Source organism: Procambarus clarkii, unplaced genomic scaffold (genome assembly GCF_040958095.1).
Source record: "Procambarus clarkii isolate CNS0578487 unplaced genomic scaffold, FALCON_Pclarkii_2.0 HiC_scaffold_184, whole genome shotgun sequence".
In the NCBI taxonomy this organism is placed as follows: domain Eukaryota; kingdom Metazoa; phylum Arthropoda; class Malacostraca; order Decapoda; family Cambaridae; genus Procambarus; species Procambarus clarkii.
This window is the reverse complement of record NW_027189217.1, coordinates 430895-438394: the sequence shown is the minus strand read 5'-3', so window position 1 is coordinate 438394 and position 7500 is coordinate 430895. Positions and strand designations below refer to the sequence as shown.

Sequence of the window (7500 nt, the reverse complement as noted above, 5' to 3'; positions counted from 1 at the left end):
ATATCGATTGCCAGTCCTGAATTCCTGGGTAGATATTCGTGTCCTCCCTTTTCATTTACCATCATTTGGATACTATCAAAACAGCTCTGAGAAGGATAAAATGAATAAAACGGGTAGCTCACTCATGTAAAAAGGAAGAGTTGCGGAAAGATCTCTCTCTCTCATCTCTCTCTCTCTCTCCCCCTCACCCCCACCAATGATCCTGCTCTGCTAGTATATAACGTAACAAACCTTCCCCCCCCCCCCCCTCCCTCCCCAATCAGAGTCCCTTTAAAGCATGCGAGGATAAAAAATAGATTTCATAAGACCCAATGTGCTAGCTGATATCAAAACAATTTATGTTATCGTCTATTAAGCCCTTCAGTAAAAAAGTATAGGGACCTAATTAGGTCCCGTTTTGAGGTGGTGGTGGGTGGAATCGATGGATTAGCCAAGCTCTTATCCGCCGAATCCGTAGAGGGTACGACCCTGGCGCTTCAGAGCGTACACCACGTCCATAGCAGTGACGGTCTTCCTCTTGGCGTGTTCCGTGTAGGTTACAGCATCACGGATGACGTTCTCGAGGAACACCTTCAGGACGCCACGGGTCTCTTCGTAGATGAGACCCGAAATACGCTTCACGCCGCCACGACGAGCTAAGCGACGAATAGCGGGCTTGGTGATGCCCTGGATGTTGTCACGTAGCACCTTACGATGACGCTTGGCGCCACCCTTTCCGAGTCCCTTGCCTCCCTTGCCGCGTCCAGTCATGGTGTTGAAGTTGTGTGAATCGAATTGACGAATGCCCGCACGATTTCGCCGACTATATCCCATCAAGCGGACGTACTAGTAGCATTGCAACTCCTGCCTGCCCCTTACTTTACGCTTGTGGTCGAGTAGACACGGCTTTCTCACAACGCTTTCAAAACTGCAGTTGCCTACTCGTCTGTTTCACCGTCCTTGTGAAATGACTTTTGCACAAATCCAAAAAATAGAGCAAAATCAGCGATAATAGTGATTGAGGTGAGCCCGCCTGTTGGCTGCAGCCAGAGGAAGGAGGGGAGGGGCAACGGGGTGACGTAGGCGAGTCGAGCAGCCAATGGCGCTCGAGCAAGCGCCTCGAGACGGCGTATATAAGCAAAAATTTTTCGGCGCCGGCCATCACAAACCACAGTTGTTCACCATGGCTCGCACCAAGCAGACTGCTCGCAAGTCCACGGGAGGCAAGGCTCCTCGTAAGCAGCTGGCCACCAAGGCAGCACGCAAGTCTGCTCCTGCCACAGGGGGTGTGAAGAAGCCTCACCGTTACAGGCCCGGAACGGTCGCCCTGCGTGAGATCCGTCGTTACCAGAAGAGCACCGAGTTGCTCATCAGGAAACTTCCCTTCCAGCGTCTGGTGCGCGAGATTGCCCAGGACTTCAAGACCGATCTTCGCTTCCAGTCGTCTGCCGTCATGGCTTTACAGGAGGCATCCGAGGCTTACCTGGTCGGTCTCTTCGAGGACACTAACCTCTGTGCCATCCACGCCAAGCGTGTCACCATCATGCAAAGGACATTCAGCTTGCTCGCCGTATCCGTGAGAGCGTGCATAAGCTAAATCGACCACCCTAGTATACACCAAACTCGGCCCTTCTCAGGGCCAAAATATCCTTCTAAGGAGATTTCAGACATTCCTAGCATAATTTAGGTGTCATACATACATGTGATATCAATAAATCAAGTCATTTGTAGTACAACCTGTTCTCTTACAAACAAAACGCCGTCGCTTTTCACTCTTATGCACTGTCAGGATCACCCCCCCCCCCCCCCAAAATAAAAATTGTCATACTGTACTAGAAATAAAAGCAGCTTGTATAAGTGACATATACTGTCCAGTCCTGTTTTATTCTGTTTCGGTCCTCTGGCTTAATCTGTTAAGTTAGGAGATGACATTTTAAATTAACCGTTTTCTTGACATTTTCAAACCTAAGAGGGTGGCCTGCATAGTATCCTAATGTGGAACATAACAATGAATCTCTAATCTCTAGAAAAAAGATACCGAGTGCTTATATGTGTTGAGAGAGAGAGAGAGAGAGAGAGAGAGAGAGAGAGAGAGAGAGAGAGAGAGAGAGAGAGAGAGAGAGAGAGAGAGACAAGACAGACAGACAAACAGACAACAGACAGACAGACAGACAGACAAGACAGACAGACAGACAGACAGGACAGGCAGGCAGGCAGACAGACAGACAGACAGACAGACAGACAGACAGACAGACAGACACTGAGAGAGAGAAACACACACAGACAGTTTCATAAATATTCTCATTTTATAGCTATTTGCTTTCAGTGACAGAGGTTTTTGTTATAATAGTATTGGTGTCTAACACTCACAATCTCTTTAGAAAATTAAAGTGTGGCTCCAATGGAGCCGAGTTTGTTGGTTTGAGGCCAAGCCACCACCACAGGGCAGTAAGTAGAGCCGTTTACTTGGAGGAGGTGTACTTGGTGACGGCCTTAGGGCCCTCAGAGACGGCGTGCTTGGCCAGTTCTCCGGGCAACAGGAGCCTTACAGCCGTCGGGATCTCCGACTGTAATGGTGGAACGCTTGTTGTAGTGGGCCAGGCGAGAAGCCTCGGCGGCGATGCGCTCGAAGATGTCGTTCACGAACGAGTTCATGATCGACATGGCTTTGGAAGAGATACCAGTGGTCGGGGTGGACCTGCTTCAGCACTTTGTAGATGTAGATGCTGTAGCTCTCCTTCCTCCTGCGCTTCTTTTTCTTATCGCCTTGGCAATGGGCCTTCTGGGCCTTTCCGGCCTTCTTGGCAGCCTTTCCAGATGCCTTGGGTGGCATGATGATGCTCGTGCTGGCTGGCGTTGCGATACAATAATGAACTTTTGCGCGAGGCGAGCTTTCCTTTTATATCCCGCTCGCGACTCAGCTCAGAGCGGGTCGCGTGGCGGAGCGCGCTGATTGGTCAGTGGCGGGCTCCCTTGATCCTGAGCGGGGTATATAACACGAAGCTCGATCTGCGGGGCGGCATAAAAACACCACAAACCCACAACAGCAGCAGCAATGTCAGGACGCGGCAAGGGAGGCAAAGTGAAGGGCAAGTCAAAGTCTCGCTCCAGCAGGGCCGGACTTCAGTTCCCGTGGGCAGAATTCACCGTCTGCTGCGTAAGGGCAACTACGCGCCGAACGCGTCGGTGCTGGCGCTCCTGTCTACCTGGCAGCCGTCATGGAATACCTCGCTGCCGAAGTTCTGGAGCTCGCCGTAACGCCGCACGTGACAACAAGAAGACCCGTATCATCCCACGTCACTTGCAGTTGGCCATCCGCAACGACGAAGAACTCAACAAACTTCTGTCTGGCGTAACCATTGCACAGGGAGGTGTTCTTCCAAACATTCAGGCAGTTCTTTTGCCAAAGAAGACAGAGAAGAAGTAAGCACTTCTGCCACCCACCACGACAAATACCATAACCAGGCTCCATCCGGAGCCACACACACTTTAATAGAGAGATTCAAGTAGACAATCAACTTTCAAACATTAATAATAACATTTATATTGATTTCATTTGGAATGTGTACATAACAAACAAACAACAAAACAAAATTATAGGGGATATTCAGCATCACTTGGAATATTAACCAATCATATAAATCCAATATATATTTTATATTTTACTTTAAGCGAGGAATTCATATTCCTATTAATTTTTAATCATACAAATGAACAAAAGCATTCTTCACTAGACGTAATGAATGAATAAATGATCAAGGTTTTAATGTGTTTTCATGAATATATATATTATATATATATATATATATATATATATATATATATATATATATATATATATATATATATATATATATATATATATTAATACTTGTGAACCAGAATATGTTTGAGCAGCAGCGATCGTGCCTGCCATTGGCCGAAGTGCAACAATTCAAATAATTTAAAGGGCCTGCTCGGGTATATAAGAGAGGCTGGTAGACTGGGGCCGGTGGTGGGTGATGGGTGATGAGTGATGGTGTGGTGTGGTATGGTGTTTGTTAGAAGTTGATTTACGGCCAGCCAGCCAGCTGCAAGCCAAGGCAGGGCAGGGCAGGGCAAGGCAAGGCAGGCAAGGCAAGGCAAGGCAAGGCAATAACAGAACAGGACAGGACAGGACAGGCAAGGCAGGCAGGCAAGGCAGCAGGCGGGCAGGGCAGGCGGGCGGGCGGGCGGGCGGCGGGCGGGCGGGCGGGCGGGCGGCGGCCGCCAGCCAGCCAGCCAGCAGGCAGGCAGGCAGGCAGGCAGGCAGGCAGCAGGCAGGCAGGCAGGCAGGCAGGCAGCAGGCAGGCAGGCAGGCCAGGCCAGCCAGGCCAGGCAGGCAGCCAGCCAGCCAGCCAGCCAGCCAGCCAGCCAGCCAGCCAGCCACTCCACTTTGTATTTATATGCATTCAATTTATATTCAAACATTATATATGTTAAGGGCCTAGTTTTAGTGTTTATTTTAAAAATGACAAACATCGAGTCGTTTTACCAGTCCTTTAGCGTTAACAGTGATGCATTTTAAAACTGAACAGAAATCACCTTTCTGGATATATCAAATATCGAATCCGCTTAATGTGCCTACAATTCAATCATTCAAAAAAATACATAATTTACATCATGCCTTTTCATAGAACAGACAATAAGATTTGAGACAATAAGAACTTTACTTTTATAACTAAAGTTGCACAATTATACCAACTCTATGGTGGCTGGTGGTAAGGTGTGTGGCTGGTGTTTTGGAAGTCGCGAGTTCAAACGACCCAATGGGAGTACTTTTTTTTTTTGCCATACAATCTTCCTAATACTATTATTTAGGTGTGTGTGTGTGTGTGTGTTTTTATTCATTCTTTGGTTTTATAGATTACATACATATTGACTCCTTTTACCGGTCCTTAATTAGCTCTGGGGAAGCAATGGTGGTGGTGCATTTAAAACTAAACCAAAAATCACCAGTTCTGGACGCGTCAAATATCATATCCGCTTAATGTGTCTACAACCTAATTACTTAAAAACTACACTATTTAATTCATTCATATCATGTGCATATTGGTCATTATGCTCATACAACCGACATCAAAATTATTTCATTATTAGAATCATACATTTCATCAAGTAATACGATACAAAGAGATTTTCTTTCTGAGAAGACCGTTAGTATTGGCTGGCTGCATGCAGGCAGGCATTTGAGGGTTATTATTCGACCTGTTGATTGGGGGGAGGGTTGATGTGTTAGGGGTTTCGGTGAGGTGTGGTGGTGGTGATTGTGGTGATTGGTGGTGATGGGTGGTGGGGGTGATTGGTGGTGAGTAGTGGTGGTGGTGTGAGTAGTGGTGGTGGTGGTGTGGTGGTGGTAGTAGGTGGGAGGGGGGGGGGGGGGGGGAAAGGGGACTGATGGTCTGTGGATTCCTTCTCCGTACCCCTTACATATAAGCAAAAACATGCCTTCCTGTGGGTATAGAAACATTAACACAAATTATATCAGTAACTGATATTGTAGCCTTTTAAACAGAAAAGATTTGTACATACAAATACTTTTAAATTATCATTTATTGTGGAAATGGCATTTACGTCATTAAATTGATACCTCAGCATCAAGCTTGTGTCCTGCAGCTGTGGTCCAGTGGTAAAGTGTATATAAGTGATGCGTATTCTTGGAGTTGCGAGTTCAAACCCGGATTAAGCTATATATATATATATATATATATATATATAGATATATATATATATATATATATATATATATATATATATCTATTATATATATATATATATATAAAACAACATGTTTTGTTTTGGTTGTTTGTTTTTGTATAAAGCCTCACACACTATATTAAGCGAGTTTGTTTTAAACATGACATACATATTAATTCATTTTACCAGGCCTTATTCCACACAACTCCGTGAATTTCCCGTGGAGCCAGCCATTCAAACAAAAACAAACGAAACAAAACAAAACAAAACAAAAAACATTATTGCCAACAGCATTTGGTGTTCCCAGGCGGTCACCCATCAAGTACTAACCAAACCCAACGTTGCTTAACTTCGCTGATCGGACGAGAAGCGGTGTTCTCAACGTGGTATGGCCGTTGGCATGAGACTGCCTACACATTGTGGCTAATAACCAACTCTTTTTAGTCATCACGGCAGGATACGGACCTTCTTGTGGTGTCTTAATGGTAATTGTATCCTAACATATTTTTGTCTCTTGGCATGGATATTTAACATCGTTTATTCAGTCTTGGGTGTTATGTTCTTTCGCCATTTACAGACATTTTACATCTACCTACTTCCTCAGCCTGCCCTGCCAATTTCTAATGAATTTGTGGATTTTCTTTTGTAATACATACATGTGTGTGCTCATCTGCTCTTCAGTTTTTATGATATTTGTCTCATCTGTCCTGCTTTATGATACTTTTACAAAGAACATGAACAAATGCTTCTATTTTAGAGAAGATATGGGATCCAGGTTTCGGAGCCGTAAAACCAACCGTTGTGATTGGTGGACGAGTTGCCAGGTTGCAGCTTCTGTACCGTGCCGGCACATAAATAGGTTCGGCTCAAGCGGCGGCAGCATCATTCCCCCGTGACTGTCTGAGCGTCTCTCATCACCTTGGTTATCTCATCATCATCATGGTAGAAGCAAAGCCTACCAAGAAGGCTGCGGCTGCTGCTGTGGTGGCCACCACCAGGAAACCTCGCGTCCAGGTTGCTCACCCGAAAACTAGTCAAATGGTTCTAGCCGCGGTCGCAGCACTCAAAGACCGTAAGGGCTCGTCTCTACAAGCAATCAAGAAGTACGTTGTTGCCAACAACAAAGTCGAGGCTGCCAAGATCGCCATTTACATCCGAAGATTTCTCAAGAAAGCAGTGGCTGACGGCATTCTTGTTCAGACCAAGGGAAGTGGAGCTAGTGGATCATTCAAGCTGGCCGTAGCAGAGAAGAGGGCCGTTCTAACTCCCAAGAAAGCCACCACAACCAAGAAACCATCTACAGCAGCAAAGAAGGCCGTGGTAACTCCCAAGAAAGCCGCCACAAGCAACAAACCACCTACAGCCTTGAAAAAGAAGCAGCAGCAGCAGCTTGTTGTTGGGAACAAAAAGCCCAAAATAAAGAGAGCTTCAAAATCTCCCAAACCACCCAAGGCAAAGAAAGCTGTCAAGAAAACAACAAAGGCAAAATAAACGATGACATGCAAGCAGCATGAATACACATGACAATAAACATCCAGGCCTCCCCCCTCAGTGGAGGGGCCTCATATGATTCCAAAAAGAGTTTAGTTTTGTAGACAAATAAATCATTACTTTTGGGGTAGATTTACTCTGTATATTATATATATATATATATATATATATATATATATTATATATATATATATATATATATATATATATATATATATATATATATTATATATACACATGGGTGAGGTGATATGGTACCAAAGTTTTGGGTAAGGTGATTGACATTTACACAAGATAAAACACGAACCAATGGGC

General features: G+C 45.4%; 1 non-coding gene across 1 annotated transcript; it reads right to left on the bottom strand.

Moving 5' to 3' along the window:
* Nucleotides 1-5976: 5976 nt before the first annotated feature.
* On the bottom strand, nt 5977-6094 carry LOC138361121 (5S ribosomal RNA). Its single transcript, XR_011226803.1, has one exon. It is a non-coding gene; the product is annotated as a 5S ribosomal RNA (ribosomal RNA).
* Nucleotides 6095-7500: the final 1406 nt, after the last annotated feature.